Source organism: Ixodes scapularis, unplaced genomic scaffold, assembly GCF_016920785.2.
Source record: "Ixodes scapularis isolate PalLabHiFi unplaced genomic scaffold, ASM1692078v2 PGA_scaffold10__122_contigs__length_95168666, whole genome shotgun sequence".
Taxonomy (NCBI): domain Eukaryota; kingdom Metazoa; phylum Arthropoda; class Arachnida; order Ixodida; family Ixodidae; genus Ixodes; species Ixodes scapularis.
The window spans coordinates 86,310,586-86,336,003 of record NW_024609836.1 but is presented as its reverse complement, the minus strand read 5'-3'; the positions used below and the strand labels follow the sequence as shown (position 1 = coordinate 86,336,003).

At 46.4% G+C, this 25,418-nt stretch overlaps 1 pseudogene; it reads left to right on the top strand.

Moving 5' to 3' along the window:
- The window catches only part of LOC8035326, a 32,632-nt pseudogene extending 9,301 nt beyond the window's left edge, over positions 1–23,331 (top strand).
- Positions 23,332–25,418: the final 2,087 nt, after the last annotated feature.

Below are 25,418 nucleotides of genomic sequence, written 5' to 3'. Positions count from 1 at the left end.
CGAGAAGGAGAACGAAGGTAAAGCTTTTTTATCTGTTTTCTTTTTACTGAACAGGGCAAAGCTTCTAAAACAAGAGCAAACTAAGCTGATATTTGAGTGTGCTCAAGAATGAATGCCAAAGGGGCTTATGCTAAGTGGTAGATGTACGCAGTTGATTTTCTGTTTGCCTCTGCATTGTAAATTGGAACATATGTATCAGCAGAAGACACGTGTCCTTTTGAAAATGTCTTTTATTAGGGCAAAATAGGTTTTCATACACAACCGAAGAGTTCGCAACACCATTTAATGCGAGGCCTGAACGGCTACATCATCTAAGCAACGTCAACGAAAATGTTTGTAGCCGCAGACCGATAAATTTAGGTTTAGATAAGTATGCATTATAGTTTCAGCCTCAAACATGCAACATTGTTGATATGTACCTTTCTTGATAACTGCACCAACATGAGAGAGCCCACGTCGTCGAACACTTACACACATATTTTGACTATGGTATAGCAAGATTTCTTGCTTGAAGTGAAGATCATCTCGCTACGACTAGCTACGACCACCCACCGCAGCGATGCAGGCGTCGAAGGGGCGGAACGCAGTCAGTCGCCGTCACCCGACGCTACTCGTTTGGCATTCACGGCTTTCTGCCCACGTGCTTCGTTTGTACTTGGCACCGAGTGTTATTTTCTGTGCTTGTGTGTGCTCAGTGGCTAGATATGGGCCTCAAGAGCAGTTCTTCAGGCTCAATAGTGTTCGCCGAAGAACTTCTGACGAAAATGCCACCCAGGAAAAAAAAGCACGAAGACGCAACGCACCAGCTTGGCGGACTATGCACTGGGCACGGAAATCTGGCCCTGCAGATTATACACCAAATGCAAACTATCTAAACAAAACAAAAACATTTTTAAGCTCAATTGGCTTCTGTGGATTATACGCCTGGATACTGGTGCCTGTTATTATGCATTGTATATTCAGTGCTGTTTGTTGCGGCTTGAGACTGCCTTCCTGTAATGATGCAGAGGGGTCCACTGAAACTTGAAATAAAGATATTTAAGCACATCTAGATGCAATGTCCCTTGAAGCCAGATGGTCAGGGAAAAGGTGTGCCACTACCTTATTTGCCAACAGCACACCATTGGTCACAATCAAAACTCGCCGAGTCAATGGGCAGTTTTTCACCGCAATATTTATTGCCGTGTAATCACCAATTCGGTCCATTAAAAATCTTGAGGCTGTAGCCTATAGCACATCCATTCTGGATCTGCAAAGCTTATGCTGTAGACATGCATCATCACATGAGCATGTTTCTTATCAATCTTAAACGTAAAACGCTAGTTATGCAACGAAATTCCCATATCACCACATTTTTAGCAAATTGAATGGTCCCACCTGTCACACTGTTAGCTTTGGAAGTATATCAATTCATAATACCACCAGTGGCATACATCGTGCCAAGCATTAGTGCCGCATCTGGCACAAAAATGTCCAAACTAGGGAAGCAAACTTCATCGATCGTGTTGATTAAAGCACTTAAATACGGGAGAAATTATCAATCAGAAGGTCACTCGAAAGGGAAGTTTTCTCGCTGAACGAATATGACTTTTTATTGGGCGTTCCGCAATGCAAGGCCGAAGACATTCACTCCGTGATCGGTACAGAAGCATTTGCTTAGCAGTCGGTCGTGCGTGCTAAAAACAACAAAAACAGAGGATTAGAAACGCGATAGATTCGCCTTTGCACGGAGTACTTACACTCAAAGTCGTGTCAACATAAAGCGACTATGGCCCACCTTGCTAGCAGCAATCTTAAAATTTATCCATGTAGCGTCGCACCCGTGCCCCAACCGAAAGCGTTGCTGCAAGCCCCTCCGCCGTCAACTTTGAGTCGCTGTTGAGTCTGAAGAACTGCTCTATGAGGTCCATATCCAGCCACTGAGCACATACACAAGCACAGGGAATAATACTCGGTTCCAAGTACAAGCGAAGAACCCGGGGCGGAAAGCCCCGAATGCCAAACGACCTGCGTCGGGCGACGGCGACTGACTGCGTAGTACACAGGTTGCGCGTTGCGCTCCTTCGACGCCTGCATCGCTGCGGCGGGTGGTCGCAGCGAGTCGTAGCAGATCGTGTCACCTCTGTTGCTCGTACCGAAACACTAGAGCCGCGTAATATTCTTGCTGCCGAAGTTTATAAGCCTACGTTCGCGGCCAACGCACGTACACAAAGCCAACGCGGCCAACGCCCAGCGAAACTATCCCCCTCGTTCTCTTTCGGCGACCGGCCGCCAGGGCGGTGACACCGTCGCTGAAACTCCTCAATAGTAAGCGGGCCCCCTCTTATAGTCGAATGGCACAAGCCTACACTTTATTTAGTGCATCCCGAAGAACTATTGAGCAATATATTTCTATATTTTCGTAATTTCCTGTGTTCATATCTGTTAAAATCAGTATTTCTTATCTTCTTTTTTTTTCCTTCTTTAGAATGTTTTGTCGTGCTTCTTTTCTTCGAGTGCTGCAATTAGGCTACTAAGATCTCGTCTCCTTTTTTTCCCCTTAGTTGCTTAAATTTGTTCGTTTAAAAATATCAAGCAGATGTACATGCCATATTTTCTTTGTTGTGTCCCAAACACAACAGCCCCCACGCCGACGTCCACCCAAGCCCCAGATCCCACCACGGAGTATGTTCCGGACGCCCCCAGACTTCCGGAGGTGTGCACGCTTGAACCGGACGAAGGTGTCTGCCACAGTGGAATGACGAGGCGCGATCAGTTCCGATATTTCTTTAACCCCGAAACGGAAGAATGCGAGTTCTTTTCTTACTCCGGTTGCAATGGCAACGGAAATAATTTCAAAACGGAGGACCAATGTAAAGAACGATGTCGAGGTAAGTACGCTTTATTTATTTTGAAAAAAGAAAACGCGTATTTTACTAAACTAAAAGAATCCAAGAACTTAGTGTAGGGCATGACACTGTTCGAAACTGAGAGCTCAAGATGCGAAGGTATTATGTTCCCGATTCTTGCTTCGTTCCTCCACGTTCGCCGCACTCTTCTAGGCTGCAGAGCGATAATGATATGGAGTCTCAACGCCCTGTGTTCCTTCATATATCAATGACTATAGACTATATATGATTTCAGCACAACAGTCACAGCAGCCGAGTAGAATTACAAACAAAAAGTTAGGGCTCAAACGAGCTGTGAAGGTTTAACATATCTGTCTATCGCCGGAATACTCCTTTAACAAACATCCTCCCTCCTAAAAAAAAATATACTGGTTAACAAAATTTATGCGCCACATAGATGGTATTAGATTACGCATTATCAAATATGTATCGACCATTTAAAACTGATTCATAACGCGACAAAGAATACACGGCAAAAACTGAACACGGGTTACGGGCCGTTCGTCGAAAGATAGTTCGTACCAGGGAAACTCGTAGCTGGGCAGTTCGTTACATACAGCAATTCGTCATAGGGCAATTCGTCGCTGGGACAATTTGTCGAAAAACCGGAGTTATTGTTCGAAGATATTGATAATGGAATTAATGCAGAGGTGCAAGAGAGCTGGACAAAAATGACGATAATTATCCCTGGAGATTAGGAACAGGGGGGACAAAGGACAAACACAAATCTCGTTTCCCGCGTACCAGTTTTTTTAGTGTACGGTCACTTTTGTTACTCAGCTTCTCTGTAGTGTCCTGGGGGGCTAAGCTCGGCACGGAGAGATCAACGCGAGTTCTCCGAACTCGCTGCCCGCCGCGACTAGTCGGCGCCGTGCGTGACGACGCGCGCAGTCACTCCCTAGGTCGTGACGTCACAACCGAGAGTTTGAGGTGGTCAAAGAGCGGCTTTTCCGAAACTCGCTGCGAAATTCGGTGACGTCATTGTGAGGTGGCAGAAGCCGCCAAGGATGAGAGAAGCATGCCGGCTCCGACCTACTGCGAGTTGAGCGCGAGATAAGAGAGAAGCGTCCAAAATGGCGGCGTTTCTGTTCGTGTGTCGGCGTCGGCATAGGTATTTAAGCCACGCCAACGCGCTTCACATGGACGGCGTTGATTTTCAACAGCACTATCGCCTCTTGAAAGGCGTGGTAAGGTGGCTGTGCAATGAACTGCGTGGCCATCCGGGCTTGAGACGATGGAGCCGTGCACGGACCGTCATCCCCGTTGTGAATCCTACAAACAAATGTGTTTTTACGGCAATCTGCAGCCAAGAACACAAATTATCATTATTTAGTTTTTTTATAATTATTGCGATGATTTGCTGCACTACGAAATTGCAAGAAAAATGAACTTGATAAAATTTAAACTGAAACAGAGGATAAAACAAAACAAATTGTTGTGTATATGTTTTAACAGCCTGAACTCTATCTGCTTCAGTGGACGTCTTGTGTCTGGGCTGTAGATGAGCAATTTAGCCAGAGCAGTGCGCTAGCCCACTCGGCCACCGATCCCCTCAAAGGATAAAAGAAAACCAACATACATGAATGGTGCAGACTAACAACTGTGTAATTTCTTTCTCATCTTTCTCCCCCCGCATCGTATTTTGAAAAATTATTGTGGCTTTGTCGCGGCGTGGGGAAAGAAAGATGAGAAATAAATTACACAGTTCATAGTCTACGCCCTTCATGTATACGTTGTTTTTCTTTTATCCTCTGTTTTAGTTAAAGTTGTATCAAGTGCGTTTTTCTTGCATTTACGCAGCGCAGCAAACCATCACAATGTCTAATTAGGTAGCCCACATACAAGCTTTATTATTATAATTAGCATCCATGCTGTTACCGATTTTTAGTTGTCATTTACGATTTAAATCAAATTAAACCCTTCACTGTGGAGCGTAGGGGAAAATCGGAGCTACGCTGGAGAACTCGCCGCCACCTGGGGCATCGGAAATGTAAGAGGAGGAGTGGGAAACTCGCCGGGGCGGAGTCAAAAGAAGCTCCTCCCCCTCTCCGTTACGTAGCATTGGAGAGATTCCCGCCGAAGGCGAGCTTAGCCCCCGTGTTAAGAAAGTAATTTTAGTTGACATTGGAAGCACGGAACATAAAACTTCCCGGTTTCCTTTGTAATCCACCTCCAAGTTTTCTCGCATGGTCGAAACCATGCTGCGCATGGTCATTTTTTTTTCTTTCGCATGATCAAACCATGCTGCGCATGGTCATTTTTTCCGTTTCGACCATGCTGCGCATGGTCGAAACGGAAAAAATGTAGCTCATTCATGTGCGCGACGCAGACATAGACCGCGCATGCGCGACACAAACACTAAAGAAGCATGCGCGACACGGACGGCATATGCGCGACAGGGAAAACTCGTGCAGGTGTGCGACACAGACACAGACTGCGCATGCGTAACCGAAACGTTTGCCGTCCATTTTTTTTTCTATTAGTGACAGAGAGGTGCCAAGACTGTGGTGGACAAAACATATTTAGTCAATATCTATTAAAAATTAGTCTACTTTTTTGTGGGGAGAAAAAAAAATATTTATATCAAGGAAGGCGGTCGTTGGTAATTGTACTAATTTGGAAGAACTATGCTCGATAAACAGCAGAAATGCTACAAAAATGAGAAATATCTGCTTTCGACGAGTTGTCATTGACGAATTGCCCTATGACGAATCGCCCCATGTGACGAAAAGCCCTGCTACCAGTTGGTCTGTGACGAATTGTCATTCGACGAACGGTCCTTCAACCGACAAAAACAATCCGTCATTCATAAGGCGACAAATAAGAACAAAGAGATTTAAGTTATTGGCGGGTGTCGAATTCTTCTGAAAGAGAATTCCAACCGCTGATAGTTTAGAAAAAAAAAATGACTATCTGAAACAATCCTTGAACACCTGGGCTGGGGAAAAGTAAGACTATGCTTCTTTATAGGAATTCTAGAAACATCACGAATAAGATACGTTGTTTTATAGATATGCATTAAGTTATCTATAACCATTATTCAATTTTTCAATTTTTTTTTTCTTTTTGCGTGGCAAGTTCTGAAAAATAAAACGCAAAGCGAGCCGTTGTGCTCGTTTAAATTTTAGCGCATCTTCAGCATTATGGGAATCCCAAATTTCGCATGCATATTCCATTAGTTGCCGTATTAGTGTTTTATACGCCAAGAGTTTCGTATTAACTCATCTTAGTCCCAAACTGCGCCTCAAGTAACACAATTTATAATTCGCTTTTTTATGATTATTTTGCGTTCCGCAACCTAGATTATGCGAGATGGTTTCTCCCAGATATTTATAATTACTAAGCCTTGCTATCGGGAGCCGTTCAATACTGTAATCCATCCCGGAGAAAAGCTCACAGGAGAAAAGCTCACCCACTTCTGTGTGGGTCCGGAGAAAAGCTCGCCAGCCTTTTTGAGATACAGAGAACAGCTCACCTGAAATTAAATTGTCATGTAAGGTTTTAGGCGCACGGTGCAACAGAGTTAGCGCGGAGCCACTTTTTGCATTTTACTTAGAGAAGGAGTTGATCAGCATGAATTTCTAAACACGGCAGGTTGTTTGACTTATTCTTCCAACCAGTGAAAACAATGCGGAAAAAAGAATCACTGCCCTTTTAACACCTTTTTTTTTTCGTGAAAACCCCGCCATACTAGAACAAAAACAGTTTAGTTTTTTGTTAGCGAAACGGCTCTATTGGCTTTTCTTTCTCGCCATCTGATAGTCTTTGCAACACGACGTTACTTTCTCGGTTTTCGTTTCTATCTTTTGCGTTCTGATTTGATTGCAAAAAGATGCGACGTAGCGGACGAAAAAAGTCGGGGATAGAAATAAAGCTCAATGCGTCGAATTGCTCTGAAGACTGCTGCTTTTCACTCGCGTTCAGTCCGATATAGCCTTGCCTCTCCTGCATTCGTCGAACCCAGACTCGCCGGGCTCCGGCGTTTCGCGTTCTAAAGCGTTCATACAAGTGCAGTCGAGACAAAGGCTATCTCTACCCTTTAATCATTCCAACCAGAGCTAGCAGTTCTGACATCCCTTCGCGCTGTCGCCTCCTCTTTTTCCCCAGTTCACCGGCGCACAGTTTTCACTGAACAGAAGGCTCCCTGCATATGGACGCCAACGACCGGCTTTCCTAAGTGCTTCGCGAGAACGTCGACGCTTCGGATTTCCTAGAGTTTACCCCTAGTGAAGAACTGTCGGACTTGGATGTTCACTAGTTCAGTTCAGTCCACAGTGTCTTACGCAAACAACCGAAGACTTACGGAAACAACCAATCAAACAAATTATTTAAGTTGCAAAAGAAAACTTTCCGGCCTCTGAACAACTTCAAAATTTTAACACTTAAAGTGGGTTTTATTAATTATAGCACAAATCGTCATTCCTAATTTATAAAGCGTTGCTTTCGAAAAAATAAAAAGAAATTGGCATACCTTTTACGGGAGCTTAGGAACGATCATCAAGAAGCAAGACTTCTGAGGATGACAAGTCGCTCCCAGTGTTTATTAAACTCTCACTCGCCATACACTCTAATATCCGCTCACTAAATGAAAACGGTGTGGTTATGATTTGGATCAATTTCCATATCTCGTGCGGGTTATAGTATAAGTGGACCCCCTATTGTAGCCAAATGGCACAAGCCGAAATTTTATTTAGTCCATCCGGAAAAACTATTGAGCAATATATTTCTATATCTTCATAATCTACAGTGTCCATGTCTATTAAAATCTGTATTTCTTATCTTTATTTGTTATTTACAATGTTTTGTCGTACTTCTTTTTCGAGTGCTGCAATTAAGCTACTAAGATCTCGTCTCCTTTTCTTTTTGCCTTAGATGCTTAAATTTGTTTGTCTAAAAATAAGAAAGACATGCAGACGTACATACCATATTTTCTTTGTTGTGTCCCAGTTCCAACAGCCCCCCCGCCGACCTCCACCCCAAATCCCACGGAGCCCACCACGGAGTATGTCCCGGATGCTCCGAGACTTCCGGCGCTGTGCATGCTTGAACCTGAGCAAGGTTTCTGCGACAGTGGAGCGACAGGCAGCGGAGTGCTCCGATACTTCTTTGACCCCAAAACAAAAGAATGCGAGTTCTTTTCTTACTCCGGTTGCAATGGCAACGAAAATAATTTCGAAACAGCAGAGCAATGTAAGGAACGATGTCAAGGTAAGTATGTTTTATTTATTCTCAACCAACACCTACTTCACTACTCTAAAACACCTACTTCACTGTGGCAGAACTTAAAAACAGCCCAGTGAGAATTGCGGTACAATCAAATTTGGTTTTTTCATAACCAATCTTCACAAATGATATGCTTGCGCCATCCAACCAAACGGAACGGGACACTTAAATGATTATAATACAAATAAATGCAATCTTTCGCTGCTTTCGCTTTCGCATTGCTTTCGCAAAACTGCTTCTAGACATGAAGCCTAACTTCTTCGTGTGCTGCCTGCAACCTGCTAGACAGTTTGTTAGTGTTGTGAAAGGACCGGGAGAAAATCGAGCGGTGGCGACACCTCACGTCGAATGATTACAGCGTACCCCACGTCACCTGTCGGGGGGGGGGGGGGGGGGGGGGCGGTTTTAGTAGTTTCCATTGGCGACTACGCGGTCTGGACGGTGGCATAATTAAGGCGGAGAGGGGAGTTTGATGGTCCATCTTAGCCTTTCGCCCCTCCCTCCTTCTCCCCCTTCCCCCGTCCCTCAGATACTCGATTCGATTCACTTGAGTTTACATGGAGGTTTCGACTCAGCTTAAAGAAGCACTGACAGATCAAAATAATTTTTTTTATTATTATTATTCGAAACGATTGAAAACGATGCCGGGAGCTTACCCTGAAAATTCGAAACTTGGGAATTCAGTATTTGTGAAGTAAAAAAACAATTTCCAAATGCCGAATTTGAAGTATCCTCGCTATCCGCGCCGCTGCGTTGAAGTCAAATATTGCGGAGTCCTAAGAGTCGACTTTCTTTCACGACTCCGTTCTGTTTTCACCGCAACCCCAAGCGAGGAGGAAAGGAGCAGGAGATAAGGGCGCCGGCGGACCGAGAAAAACCGGTTTTATTCCGTGCGAGTGGTGCCGCCTGTCCAGGCGGCATGTTTTCCGACGGAAGACACCATTCCAGAAGGCTGTGAACGATTAACTTTTACCGAGCCAGCATTGGCCAGGAGTTGGGGATGACCGTTTTCCGAGAGCGAGGGAAGACGATGTGAAGTCGTTAAAACGAGCAGCGAACGGCTGCGAGAGCGTGCTCTCGAGTTGAACGTGTCAATATATAAATGAACAGAGTTTTATGAGAGACACCTTCTGCTCCTTGGTCCTTTCCGATTCCTGCTTCCTGATGAGGTCCTGCCTTGGCTCGGCTCCCGGTCGTACTTTAAGTCCCGGACAACCGCTCGGTCCCCACAGCAGTCAGTGTACTGCTATTGGGACCGAATAGCGACTAGCAATAGGTGGGCCCATAGTCACAGGGTCGCCGACAGTTGTGCACTGCGAGCTACATAAGCTCGCGAATGCTCGGTAATACAATCTTGAATAGCAGAATGATGCAACAGCAAGCCTTTCAACTCGTGTATGCCAAGGAGACTCACTTATCCTTTATAACAAAGTGGCTGCGAGCGCATCACCGAAACACATAAAGGCGTTCAAGGAAATAATCCACTCTAACTTTTAATAAATTAATGCTACAACTCAGTTTCCTATTCTTATTACAAGCAAAAAAAAAAAAAAAAACTCCGCCAAAAAAACAAGCAGAAACGTTTGTGTTGCTTTTATGTTTAGACAGTCTCGATGCTAGTGCGCCTCAACGGGTGACTTGTCTCTTAGCTGTAGATGAGAAATTTAGCCAGTGCAGTACAACGACTAACCTGGGATCTTTAACGTGCCACACAGTAGTGATGCACGCACGCCTGCCGGCAGCGCGTGATAAAAAAAACAGCAGTTGCATTTTACCCGAGACATCCTCACCACACAACGAAACTCGTACTGGTGCGACGCAAACAAACCGGGAGCACCTTTAAAGATAGCGTCCGCTGCCCAGTGTCCCCAGCAAAATCTAGCTTTTTGTATTCTTGTCAGACTTTTTGAAAGGGGTCTATATGTAACGTAGCGGAACCGCGTCATTTCAAGTTTTAGTAGAACGTTCGCAACCCGCTACAGATTACCCCGTTACGAGAGCTAACGCAACGCAGCACAACCACTAACCTAGGGTCTTCAACGTGCACCACCCAGTAGTGATACACGCAAAAATCTACTTCTACCCAAATCCCGACACGACGGTATGCGCTCAGTGCTACACAAAGAATCCCACACTTGACCACGACTGCAACGCTAAGTGCCAAATCTGCGGCCTGGCCCATCCCATGGCCAGCAAGGGCTGCCGCAAAAAGCTGCGACCACCACCTCCACCGCTGTGGATCCAGAAACGGGCCCTCACCCCACAGCTGTGACAACAACAACTCTCTTCGAGTCTTCAGCCTAGTGCAGTAGTGATACACGCATAAACCTACTTCTACCCAAATCCCGACACGACAGTGTGCGCTCAGTGCCACACAAAGAATCCCACACTTGACCACGACTGCAACGCTAAGTGCAAAATCTGCTGCGTGGCCCACCCCATGGCCAGCAAGGACTGCCGCAAAAAGCTGCGACCACCACCTCCGCCGCTGTGGATCCAGAAACGGGCCCTCACCCCACAGCTGTGACAACAACAACTCTCCTCGAGTCTTCAGCCTAGTGCGCAACGAAAATTATTTTCGAACCCGCACGGGCCGGCCCCTGCTACTCCACAACAACAGGTGAACTGGTCAGCCATCGTTGCTTCCCCACCCACAGCTCATGACCAATTCGCCCCCCTCGCGCCCCCTCTCCCGTCCCGAGAAATATTAGCTATCTTGAGTTGAGCACATCGTCTACGAGATGGGCGAACACCTCAACAACCGCTTGATCGCCCTCGATCAGCGGCCTCCGGGCCATCGAAGAAACAAAACGTCAGGCACGCAAAAAGCCCAAACAGCGTACCTCACCCCACACCTCCGGCCCTCCAATCTGACAATCACTATTCTCCAACTGCCCAAGAACCTCCTTGCACCCTCACCCCCGCTAACCGAATGGCAACAGACCTGACGCTTGTTTCGCAACAAACAACCATCGCTCACTTCCCTCGCCCTTCAACACTCGCCAGACCTCATCGCCCTTCAAGAAACGGATACGGACAACGTCTTACCCCAGGGGTACACGACATTTGCCACCGATCCAACATTCCGAACAGCCGTCATCGTTCAAGCCACCCAAACGGCCCAAATGCACACCGTACCTACCACGATAGATTATATATTCGTCGAGCTGCTGCCCCGCAGCAAGCCACAAGCCAGTCTGTACGTCCTCAAGGTCTACAATCTTCCTAACGAGCCTCTTCCAGCAATTGACCGCCTTTACGAACCGTCTTTCAAAGTACCAAAGGCCACAAACTCGTTGTCCGCGGGTACTTCAATGCCCCCTGCATACGTCTTGCGGTTATCCCAGAAACAAAAAAAAGGGTGCAGTCTTACACGCAGCGACTTTACAAAATCAACTTCACCTATGTAACTTCCCCCACATCCCCACCATAATTGGCAACAACGTCTCGCGGGACATGACCCCCACCTTACGTTTACGTACAACATAAAACAGGCTACATGGTCGCGCCTAGAAGAAACTCTGGGTAGCGACCGCTACATAACACAGCTCCAAATCCCACACCAAAGGGCCAGCAGCCAAAAATTGGCACAGCACGTATAACCAATTAGAAGGATTTTTGAGAAGCTATGTATTCCCACCATAATAAGCTTTGAGGATTGGACTACCCAACTCCCTGAAGAGGCACGGAAACACACCAAGGAACTATTCCTTACGCAAGACAATCCCGCCGTCGACGCCAATCTACTCCCCCTCTTGGACGCCCGCAGCAGGCTAGTCGCACGGCGGGAGAAGGACAAGACAAACCGCAAACTGAAGATCCGCATTGCAAAACTAACGACAGAAGCGGAACCATGCGCCCACGAGCTCAGCTAGCAAAAACTGGGCGCAATTTTGCAACAAAGTCCAAGGAACGGGGACCCGACGCACTTGACACCTGCTATATACGTTCTCTCATGAGGACCGGCGAGTCCGGGGCGGGCACGGCCCACCAGTTTCGCCGATTAATTAACAACCACCCGGGCACTGAAAACGATTTATTACAAGAATCTTACAAGAACTCAAACAGCCTATGGCGGCCCACCCTCACGTCTGACCCACACAGGCACCCGACTACACGGGTGACCCCAACCCCAAGATGGACGAGCCGTTCTCACTTGCTGAAATCGAGGCGGCGGTGCACAATCTCACCCACAACGCCACCCCGGGTCGAGACAAAATCCCCAGCAAACTATTCCGAATCCTCGATCACGTTGCCCTGGAAAAATCTGCTAAACTTCATGAACGGCTGCTGGCTGGCGGGCTCCCTGCCCCCGCAGCGGAAGCACGCGAATGTCACCCTTATTCAAAAGCACAGCAGACCCCTGAACCCCAAGGCTCTCAGGCCCTTCTCTCTGACTTTATGCGCCAGCAAGCTGTTCGAACACATGGTTCACAACCAGCTCTCGCCTCACATTGAAGACAACGGCCACATCCCCGACACGGTGTACGCCTTCCTCCCGCATCTGTCAACTCAAGACATACTACCCCAGCTCAAGGAGGAAGTGCTGGACAACCTGAATAACCAGAGTAAGTGGTCAATCTTGGCCCTCGACATTAAGGGGGCCTTCGACAACGTTTCACACCCGGCCATCCTTCAAGGCCTCGCATCCAGAAACTGTGGCTAGCGAACATACAGCTACTTCGCCTCATTCCTCACCAACCGCACTGCAACAGTAGGCATCGGACAGCTCCGATTCGAAACGTTCACAATCATAACACAAGGTACGTCACCGGGGTCGGTAATGCCCCTCCTGCTGTTTAACATCGCCATGAAGGACTTCCCACCCGTTCAACAAGCTATTGCGAGCCTCCACCACGCCATTTACGCAGACGACCTAACACTCTGAGTCTCCACCGGATTCCCGGGGGACTAGCAGGACGCACTTCAACAGCCATCCGAGTGAACCATGCATTACCTGCAAGCCAGGGGACTCACGTGCGCCCCGAAAAAATCTGCTCTTTTAACGCTTTGTAAAAGAACATACAAGCCACGCACAGACCCCATTCCAGATCCAGAGCTCACCATTGACAACCTAACAGCTCCCATGTCCCACACCTTCGCATCCTGGGCTTCAGCATAATAAAACATGGCTCAGGCGCCCGCACCATTCTCTAGGGTGACCACCCGTCCCGCGACTCGCGGGACTGTCCCGCATTGAGGGCTCGTGTCCCGCGCCCCGCAAGGAATTCTCAAATCTTCTAAATGTCCCGCATTTCATACTGACGTAAAATTCACTCAGCAACTCATGGTGCCGCCGAACAACGGGGCCCGGGGAAGCGCGGAGGTCGCTGGTAATCGTGTGAATCGCAATGGTACACCATTTTCTATCCAAGCATTGCGGGAGGCGACCTCCTCCTCTCCCTCAGTTTATCAGAGCATTGGCTTCCAGAAGACGGCTTCCCGAAATAGTCGCCGGCGCGCTGCGGAGTATTTTCTCGGTCAAGGATCGAGAGAAAACCAGAAAGGCCCGCACCCCGACGTCCCACTTCTCTGATTTACTCACCATCGCTTCGCAAGCGGTGTCCTTTCGTAAATATTCCGGTTGCTAGTTTACTCTTTATTTTCCGTAATTCTGTTTCTTAAATACCATTCTTCTACATCTCGCCTCCATTTTCATGACATCTTTCTTTGTCGTTTTCTACCTTGTCTTGACACATTGAAAGCTGGGGCTTTCTCAGAAGACCCCGAGTGCGTACTAATACCATGCATTTGGAACATCAATCATTGGTTTTCAGTGTATGGAGTTTGTCCAATGAGAATTAAGGGCTACTTATATCATCCTCCCATCATTTTGCGGCCTCAGTGGTGAATGAGACCGAAGACATTTTACGACTGAGGCAGTGTCCCCCTGCGACCGATACCGCTCACCCTTCCAATTCGCTTAACTGATTGAAGCAGGAACTGCTGTGATCAGGCAATAACTTATGTGCCTAAGTGATCTTGGGGCAGTGACGTGCATCCGGGAAAAGAGCTACCGTAATTTCTAATATATAAGCAGGCTTTTCTTATGTTGTTGTTTCAATCATTTTGTTTTACACATCGCTGCGACCTCACTTTTTTTTTTTTCATTATGAGTATTTAATTGTGGGGATTTGCCACGGGGGACATATTTCTCGTTTGGTTCGTTGGCGAGATTATTGAAAATTGCTCTCGCTAGCACATATATCGCGACCGCACTAACATATAGGTGTGACTTATAGTTAAGGTGTGACTTAAAAACCAGAAAATACGGTACCTCTTTACAAAGAGAACGTAAAAGTTTCATCCCTAATTAACGATGTTATTTTATTTCTCCGAAATGCATGTTTAGATTATGATGATGACGAAGAATACGATATTGAAGACCCGATCACGTTTGGCCCCGGCAGCTCTGGTAAAAAAATACAACCTTTAAGATCGAATTTAGTTTTCGGGTTTAAATATCTGGTGCGTCTACGTTAGCCGCAAAGCACTTGGGAGAGCTGATGTTTCTTGACAAGAGCTTCGTACAAATAGCGGCATTCTTTGAAGCGCTGACTGCGTGACGGTGCAGGTTTTAGGAAGCTAATGGCGGCGCACAGCAGAGGAACTTCCGACTGAATGCCGCCATTTTGTTCCAGAAGAATGCGCTTTGTCACTTGTATTGGTTGTCGTTACTTGTAAATAAAGTATCAAGGGACTTTAGTGAGAGCCAGTCGGTGCAATATACGAAGGAAGCTCTACCAATGACTGGACCAAAAATAGGTGTAGAAGACCTCCAAAAGGCCGTCTGCGCTGCGGCATTGAGCGTGACGTTGCACCATGCTGAGTGCCACGGCGCAAAGTGTATTATTAGGTCTGAACACATTTTCAGCCTCATTATTCGCTGGGCTCCCTGCATATGGAGGCCAGTGACTGGCTTTCCTAAGTGCTTCGCGAGAACGTCGACGCTTCGGATTTCCTAGAGTTTACCCCTAGTGACGAGGTGTCAGACTTGGATATTCACTAATTCAGTCCAGCCCACAGTGTCTTACGCAAACAGCCGAAGACGAACGCAAACAACCAATCAAACAAATTATTTAAGTTGCAAAAGGAAACTTTTTGGTTGGCTGAACAACTTCAAAAATTTAACACTCAAAGCGGGTTTTATTAATTATAGCTCAAATCGTCATTCCTAAATTATAAATCATTGCTTTCAAGAAAATAGAAAATTGGAATACGTCTTACGAGAGTTTAGGAACGATCATCAAGAAGCAAGACTTGTGAGGATGACAAGTCGCTCCCTGTGTTTATTGAACTCTCACTCGCCATACACCCTAATATCCGCTCACTAAATGAAAACGGTGTGGTTATGGTGTGGATCAACTTCCATATATCGTGCGGGTTATAGCATAAGCGGACCCCTATTGAAGCCCAATTGCCCAAGCCGACATTTTATTTAGCTCATTCAGAAAAACTATTGAGCAATATATTTCTATATCTTCATAATCTGCAGTGTCCATGTCTATTAAGATCTGTATTTCTTATCTTTATTTTTTATTTACAATGTTTTGTCGTACTTCTTTTTCGAGTGCTGCAATTAAGCTACTAAGATCTCGTCTCCTTTTTTTGCCTTAGTTGCTTAAATTTGTTTGTCTAAAAATAAGAAAGACAAGCAGGCGTACATACCATATTTTCTTTCTTGTGCCCCAGCCCCAACAGCCACCACGCCGACCTCCACCCCAGATCGCACGGAGCCAACCACGGAGTATGTTCCGGACGCCCCCAGACTTCCGGAGGTCTGCATGCTTGAACCGGACGGAGGTGTCTGCGACAGTGGAATGACGAGGGGCGATGAGTTCCGATATTTCTTTAACCACAGTACGGAAGAATGCGAGCTCTTTTCTTATTCCGGTTGCAATGGCAACGGAAATAATTTCGGAACAGCAGAGCAATGTAAAGAACGATGCCAAGGTAAGTACGTTTTAATTATTCTCAAGAGAACGCCTACTTCACTACTCTAAAAAAGCAAAGAACTTACTGTAGGGCGTTAAACTGTTAGAAACAATATATATATATATATATATGGTGGCGGGAGGCCGAAGGCGTGGGTATAAAACTGAGAAGAAAAAACCCTTAGTGAAAAACAGTAACAACGGACGATTTAATCTTCGACGTTTCGGCCGGAGTCCGGCCTTCGTCAGGAAGCCGGACTCCGGCCGAAGGCCGGACTCCGGCCGAAACGTCGAAGATTAAATCTTTCGGCCGGACTCCGGCCGAAACGTCGAAGATTAAATCGTCCGTTGTTGCTGTTTTTCACTAAGGGTTTTTTCTTCTCAGTTTTATATATATATATATATATATATTGTTATGAAAATGAAGACTGTTTAAAATCCCAGCGTTCGGCGTTCAACGTTCATCGTCCATTCGTCCTTTTTCTCGCGCCTCCTTCCTGTCCTCCTTTTCGTCGGCTTCCCATTCGCAGGCGCAGCACCACCACAACACTGCCCCTCGGCAACACATGAACCTCGCCCCGAGGTAGTACAGAACATATTCAGTCGGGTTGATAGGGAACCAGCCGATCAAAATGAACTACGTGAGCTTTCCGGCTTAGCAGGTGCCGAGCCCGGCACACGACGTCGCTTAGTCGCTTGACAACTTCGTAGGGGCCTTCCCAATTGGGCTGAAGTTTCGGGCAGCGACCTTTGGTGCGGCGTGGCTGGTGCAGCCACACTTTGTCTCCAGGCTGGAGTATGCGACCGAGCAGCTTCGGTTGTAGCGGGTTCTTGCACTTTCACTGCTCAGGTGCAAATGTCTTCGTGCAAAATCGTGCACACAGTTCAGTTTCGTCCGCAAGTGGCGGGTTAGTCCGCAAGTGGCGGGTTAGTCCGCGTAAAGAAATCCGCGTGTTGTCTCTCGCGATGGAAGCACTGGCGTGCCAAAAGTGATGTCCGCCGGCAGCATTAGCTCCCGGCCCATTAACAACATCGCTGGCGTGTAGCTTGTCGATGTATGAACGGCTGACCGGTAGGAAAGTAGGAAGAATGGAATTAGAGTGTCCCAGTTGTCCTGGTGCTCGTCAACGAAGAGCATTGCTTGAGTGAGCGGTTGAGCCTTTCTACCATGCCATTCGACTGAGGATGCAAGGGCGTGGTTCTCGTCTTCCTAACTCCGAGTGTCTCACACGTGCTCTTGAACACTTGCGACTCAAAAGTCCGACCCTGGTCAGAATGAAATTCCAGTGGTACCCCGTATCTTGGAACGATGTCTTCCGTCAAGATCCTGGTCACAGTGTCTGCGTCGTACGTTCGTACTGGAAATGCTTCTGGCCATTTTGTCAAGTAGTCAGCAATGACTATGACGTACCGATTTCCTTGTGTCGTTTTCGGTAGTGGACCTACAACATCAATGGCCACTCTTTCAAATGGGACACCGACGTTGTAGGTTACTATACTCCCTCGGCTTCGTGATGGTGGTCCTTTACGCGACGCACAGTGGTCGCACTTTTTACACCATTCGCGCACATCGCGAGTTGATCCGACCCAGTAGAATCTTTCTTGAACTCGTTGTAGGGTCATGTATATCCCAAGATGTCCGCCAGCAGAGCTGTCATGAAGTTCACGCAAGACGGTGTCGACACGGACTCGAGATAAAATCAGCTGAAGCGTGCTGTTTCGTCCGTCTTTTCTCTCCTAGCAACGATACAACAATCAATCCTGTAGAATTAGGGAGTCGCATTGTGCCCAGTATGCTTTCACGACGCTGTTGTATGGTGCAACCACGTTCCAGTTGGGTACATCTCCCACCCGCTCCCACTGCAGAATAGGTTGCAAAATGCTGTCGTTTTCTTGAAGCACGCGGAGAACATCTGCAGTCCCCTTTGTCGGGTCTTGGAGATCTTGCTGGTGTTCTAACATCGCAGGGCACGTAGTGATTTGGGAAGACGACAACGATTGGCAGTCCAATGGAAGGCGCTGCTCACCCTTCAGGCATGGGCGACAGTTGCCAGACAAGCAAGGTCGCCGTGAAAGTGCGTCGGCGTTTGCATGTCCTTCGCCGGGTCTAGGCTCAATCCTGAACTCGTATTTTGCCAGCCGCTCTAACCACCTATAGCTACTTGGCCTTTCAGGTTCTTGAAGTTTGAAATCCAAGTGAGGGATGCATGCATGATCTGTCCTTAAGAGGAACTGTGTGCCATACAAGTAATGGTGGAGATGGGTCACAGCTTTTACAACATGCCAAGAGTTTCCTTCTCGTAACGCAGTAGTTCTGTTCTGCCATGTTTAGAACTTTGCTATAGTAAGCAATTACTTTTTCGGAGCCATCCTGAACCTGGGACAACACAGCACTCAAACCGACGTTACTCGCGTCGGTGTCGAGGACGAACGTGCAGTCCGGTCGGGGAAATCCAAGAACTAGAGGAGCGCTAAGGCCATTCTTGAGTGTGAGGAAAGAATCGTGTGTGTGTACACTCCCTTCGAACACCGTATTTTGTTCTGATAAAGCGTACAAGGGTTTGGCAATTGTGGCGAAACCTTTTACAAATCGCCGGTAGCAGGTGCACAGTATAAGGAAGCTTTTAACGTCGCGCTGATTTTGAGGTTGAGGCCAGTTTCTGACGCACCCTGTCTCGTCGAACCCAGACTCGCCGGACTCCGGCGTTTCGCGTTCTAAACCGTTCATACAAGTGCAGTCGAGACAAAGGCTGCTAGTTTTATCCCTACCCTTTAATCATTCCAACCAGAGCTAGCAGTTCTGACGTCCGCTCGCGCTATCGTCTCCTCTTTTTCTCCAGTTCATCGGCGCACAGTTTTCAATGGACAGAAGGCTAGGGCGCAAACGAGCTAGTGGTAGTTAAATATAGTTAAAAAAAACACCACGAAACTGAGAGAAAGAAAGGACGGACAAACACGGAGATCTGATACCTGTGTGTTCGTCCATCTTTTCTTTTTCCCAGACTCGAAGCTTTCACTCCTTGCCAAGTTACGCTGGAAATAAGTTTAGAGAGTTCTTCAAGCGTGTGAGCGTGCTTTTCGTTTAGTATATATTGCTGTAAGCGAATGCCCTATAAAAATAAGTACTCGGCTTGCGATAATATGAATGTTACTTGTATTTCCCAGTCACGTACGTCACTCACCGAAAAGCCGACAAGATGGTAGAAGCATCACTCCCGCCAAACCAATCACTCGTCTTCGTCATCACCTTAAGACCCGTTCACATACTTGCGACTTCTTAGAACTGAGTGCCTTGGAACCTCTTAATATCTCTTACGACGGATGGATGAATGGATGAATACGGCTGAGCCCTTTGGATCGGGCGGTAGCTTACGCCACCTAGCCATTTTGTTTTACCATTTAAGCTTAGATTATTTAAATGTGAAAACTATATCACCTACGCACTGAAAGGAAAGTGAGGCTATAAAACTCCCCTGCCATTAGTGAATAAGAAAATACCTAGTTTTCTCTCGCTTTCTGCCACCATTCACTTAATCTTTGCTTGGTAATCTTTACTGTCTTGAAATCCACTTTTCATTCGCTGTCTCTAACACCCAATGACTTTATTTAATCTAAGTTGTCTTCGGTAGGCATAGGGTGAAGCCCTTTACAGTAGAGTATCAAGTGCTCAGCCGTCTCGTCCTCCTCTCCACAAGCAGGGCACACTATGTCCATTTCCTGGTACTTCGCTCTGTATGTTCTGGTTCGCAAAACACCTGTCCTTGCCTCAAACAACAATGAGCTTCCCCTAGAATTGTCATAAATGATCATAAATAATCATAAATAAACGACGAGAGGACACACTGGCGCCATCCATTGGGTAGCAGTGTAAACTTGGCCAGTCCGACATATTTTCTATTTCTCTCGCGCATTATCCTTTCTTCCTTGGCCAGAAATACGTTTGTCAACGTTATAAAGGAGCCTTTCTCATGGGTATTACGCAGGCACATTTGACCTTGGAAATCCCGGAGAACATTCCCTTTTGTGAAATGCAGTTCCAGGATCACCGCATAGATGGCGCCAGCGTGCCAGTGTGTTTTCTCGTCCTAGTTAAGACGTTTCAACAGGTCTTGTCTCTCTCGGTCGTACTCAATTGCAAGTGTGTGAACAGGCCTTTACCCCACGCTTTGCACGACAGTATGCGCAGGAAACTGGGTCACGTGGTGCGAGACCGATGGCTGATTGGTCGAACGAGAACGTAGCTTCCTCCACCCTGTCAGCTCATCGGTGAACGGAGTATGGCGTTGCCGTCAGCTTATGTTTTGATGCCACGTTTTGTTTTTGTCTTTCTTCTGCTGGTTACTAGGGCAACCTTACGACCTCAAAGAGGACGCCAGGCTGCCTTCCGTCTGTAAAGGGAGAATGTCCAAAGGGACCTGCGTATCGCGAAACGGTCCGGAACTACGCTACTTTTACAACCAGTACAACCAAAGTTGCCAGCTCTTTACATTCATCGGAGGCGAGGGCAACGGAAACAACTTCAAAACTCGGGAGGAGTGTGAAGACAGGTGTTTATGTGAGATATATTTTATGTTATGTTTCGTGCTAAACTTGCCTTCGTCCTGTGACTTTTTTTTTAGTGGTTACATGTATATTTACGAATAAAGCCTTGCGAATATTTTCCTAAAATAGTGTAATAATGTCTGACGACATGTCGTAATATATACTCCGTTTCATGATAGAATCTTAAAATACAAGAATTTTTTTTCATGGGGACGGTACGTTTGAATATTTTTACAGACAACACTTTTTATCGAACAAGTTATACAACAGCGTAATGGATCTTCACTGTGAAATAGGCTGATGTGCAACCTGAAAAGCTACATCTAAAGTATTCCAGACGGATGACGATACGGAGTCTTAAAAAACAGCCGTTTATTTTCATTTCTTTCTTACGTATTTATTTGTATGCGATCGAATAGCTCTAACTTTTCAGCAATATTTTGTGTTCAAAGAATGAGACGCTTGTCGTTCAGATAATGCCCAACCTTGTTCTATCTTTTTAGTTCCCCTTTTCGCTCGGGTACCGGCATTCTGTATTACAAGGTATTGCAAATAAATACTAAAATCAATATTCAGATATTTACTCTTTCCTCGGGCAAGCGTTTATTAGGAATCTTCATCCAGCTCAGTTCGCTGTTCCCCTAATAGCCCAATTTTCCTTCCTAAAAATCATGCCAGTCAGGCTTTTTTTAATTAATAGTTTTAATCTTTCAGTATTTACGGACTATAGTCCTTGACGGTTTTCTCAGTGTCTGTTTCTTTTTCGTGTGGTTTTTTCATGCGCCGTTTCTGCTATCAGATTTTCAATCGAGAGCCACAGTATCAGTCAAATAAATTGCCTTAATGAGGAAACAAAAAATATTCCAACATTAAAAAAAAAAAAAAACATAATCTGTTCGCATCTAAAGATCCCTAAGAGAGCACAACAGAGAGAAGTTGGCAACGCATTCGGCTGCCACGTGGAGGAACGGAGATCCAACCCCGCTGGTCCCGAATCTTTATATTATTAAATATGTACTGTTCGGGAAAGTTGCAACCGATTCTCGGCTGGTATTGAGTGTTCTGATTCGGAGCATTCCGCTCCAAGTCCTCTACTTCCCACGTTCTCTTCTATATCCTTTAGCCCCCTCTACACATACACGAACGCGCACACTAAAGCAGGTCTACAAGGCCTGCGAAACAAACCTAAAGTGTCTTCTTTTCTGTAATCTACTACTACTGCTTTGAGTTGGACACCGCTTCCGTCGTCAACGCAGGACGGTCGACACCTCCTGTTTTCGAAATTTGTACGCACAAGTTCGGCTACTTGAATATTTATTTTTAGCATTACATTCGCTTATCATATTTCATCCGTGACAGTATGTGCCTACACTGCTCGTATATTTTCACCGTGTGAGCGCAATAAATAGGAATATTAACACACTAAATTAAGACAGTATAACATACAAACTATGTACTCACGAGAAATTGCGTTCCTCATAAATAAATGCTCTGTTTTTCTACACTACAGTACTCTGTTAACGCAAAAAGACCGCGGCAATTTTTTTTCATTTCAATTTGAAAGGTTCTCTGCTTGCGCCAAACTTTACAGCTTACGTTAGTGCCCCAGAAGAAGTTTTGATGTCGAATCTTCGGTTCTGAGAAAATCGAAAGGCTTTCATCAAAAGGGGGACGCAATCCTATTTCAAGTGTTGCTGGGTCAATAGAATACATACATCTGTTAACGCCTACGTATGAAACTTTTTTTTGCTCTTTATTTTGTTCTTTTACTTGTTTCTTTATTTTTTGAGGGGAATGAAGCGAAGGTTTCACACTAAAAACTTCAATTTAGTGAAAACTCTTACCACTTTTGTCTCCCACCCCTTCGGTTCTACAGGTGTCATATTTGTCAACTATCTTCGACCAGAATGAAAATAATAAAATTGATAAGCTTTGAACTCTGCGTACATTTAGTATACCAAAATTTAATGTTGCAGTATTACGCGCCAGCAGCCGCTAGCATAACTGCTTGGCCACTAACTTTGTGCCGCATAGCTGTGCTGCCACCAGTCTTGTGCCCGTTGCCGAAAATAAGTAACGAAATATTGTTACTCGTTAGTTCGTCAAACATTAACGCCTTACTTATATTCGTTACCATCTTGCGAATTTAACGAAATACCGTTCCTGTTACTTCCAACATCTATAACGAACGTTACTTTTGCGATATTTTGGAATTCAATATTTGGCAGTGATACGCCGCGTTAAGGAACTTAGACAGCAGTGAAACATTTATAGAACAATTTTATTATATTTTTATCTCACCTTAGTCAAATACGTAGAACACAACAGAGTCTCCAGATGGCGCGTTGGACTTCTAAAGGACCGAAAACGTGTCTGATCAATCTAAATTAGGGAGTACCGAGTTACGAAATTTGATAGACAATACCGTGGAATAGTAGCAAAATTACTTAATGTTTTAGTCATTTCGATATTTAACGAGTACGCTAGTACATTACTGGAAGACCTAACGCGTTACCAGAAACGCTGTTGCTTGTAACACGTTACTTCCAACACTGGCTTCTCCGTAGTCGCTATTGCTTGGTCGTCACTTACTCGCCATTAATTTAGTCTCACCGACCTTCTTTCTTTTTTTCTTTTTTCTTCCACTGCTCTTGACGCAGATACACCCGACGGGGAGTGCGTTCTCCCTCCAGAGAGAGGTCTCTGCAGAGAGAACTTTACAAGATACCACTGGGACAAGGAACTCGGAGATTGCAAAGCGTTCAGTTACTCTGGTTGTGCAGGCAACGCCAATAATTTCGGAAGTCAAGAAGAATGTCAGAAATTCTGCAAGGGTAAGCTTCGAATAGTTTTATACTCGGGCAGAAAACTGGAAAAGCAGCTTCGCATGAGCCGGCTTCCGCGCGTTTCTTTAAAACAATACCACGGTATACACTGTAAGAAATGTTTTCGTGTTCTTTCTGCAGAAGTCACGGGTAGCCATTCATTGCGAATTAGGAGAGACTCCCAGAAAATGATAAAGTTAAGAATAAATCTGGGCTTGAATTGCGACGTCCGCAAAGGCAATGAGCGAATGTACTGTCACGTCAACTGTCCCTGTGCGAATTGCATTTATTTTGTCGGGTCTAACCGTCCACCGATACCCCAAGAAACGCAGGATATATTATGTTCCCGTGGTTCTTGCCTTTTGATTTCTCCTCTCGCGTTCTTATCGGCGACCATCTCATCTAATGAGGCGCATTAATAAGTTGATCACGGAGATTGACTGTCATTACCCTATGCAGGGAAGTGGAGAGAGGTACACCCTGGTGCAGTCTTGGCTCTCGTCAGTGGGTATACGCGCGCAAGTTCGTCTGCTCCTTGTTCACCTCGTGCGTTTGTTTACCCACCAAGTCCGCCAACGTGTTTCTGTTTCTTTCATGGAGGTAGAAAGAATAGGAGGCGACATACCAGCTCAAACTAGCCAAATGGGAAAATCCCCATTGAAGCTCGAAGTGGAGGTCGCGATGGGTGGGAACGCCGCCGAGGGTTCCCAATCATGCCCTTTCCGTCCAATAGCACCTCTTGGTTTTGTTCGTTTTTTGTCATTGATGGGGACGTGTCTCTCCAAACCGGAACCTTCCCAGCTCCACCTCTGGTGGCTTCATGTCCCTTCAAAAGCTCCCTACTTCCGTGGTTTTCCCTCAAACAAAGACGGCACGCGCCGGGCTGCTTCGTCATCGCGCATTGCCTGCGCGGTCTTTGAGAAACCCTTTGATTGCCGTGCCCTCCCTAGCGTTCCGATGCACCAAAGACGCGGAACCATAGCCCACTCTATACTGACAAAGCCTGGCAGATCGCCACGAGAAGTGGCCGCCGATATTGAAAAGGTAGAGCAGCAGACAACAAATGAGAGGAGAGCCACGTGACGGGCGCCCCGCTGCGGCCAGACGCCGAAACGCGTTTCTCCCGAGCGATGAAATGTCCACTCGTGCTCCTCGCGTTCCCCGCGCTACCGCTTTGTTTCTCGTCAGGTTTAAAAACCATGTTTCGGGTCCTCGGCGGTGCAAAAGCTGTGCGCTGACGACCAAGTTCCCCGAGAAATGCTCCGTGCAACCAGATCCTCGCGCTCGAAATCTGCAACCGGGCACTCTATGGCTCCGTCGTCGAACTGCCAGGCTGTGCGAGTATGGAGGAGGCTATGGCCGAACCCTTGCTCGCCGTAGAGACGCTCACAACTTACGTAGGGCGAGACCCGGGGGCTATAACTCCGTAGCCTGTGATCGCCCAACAACCAATCGCTTAGACAATAAGACGCGGCCTGCGTTTGTTAACAAGTCAGTAATTACCATTTACTTTCGAGGTACAATATACATAGTACATACAGCACTTTTTTCTTTTTTTTTTCTTTTTTTTTTTTCTTACGATACTGCGAAATTTAAAACAAGTGATTGCCGCGGCGCTTATATACCACACAATATCTAAACGGCCTTGGTGGATGTAGAAGCAATACCAGCTAGAAGACAAGGCCTGCGTATGGCGTCATCGATGGTGGATCCCGTACCAAGCGGCAAATACGCTGGAGCTTGACGAGTGTCACCACAAAGCGGCACAAGCGCCCATCTAGGGGTTGCCGCTTGCTAGCGTTGCACTCGTGGTGAGACGCTTCGAGACACGCTGTTGTCAACGATGCTCACGCACGCTAGGTGGCGCTGCTTTGATTCACTAGTGGTTTAGGTAAGGGCAACAGAAATGCAGCTGTAATGAAAAATAGAGCACTTTGGAATTACAACAGGTATGAGGTGGTGAGAGAGATTTGGAAAGGGGTCATGGTGCCTGGCTTGACTTTTGG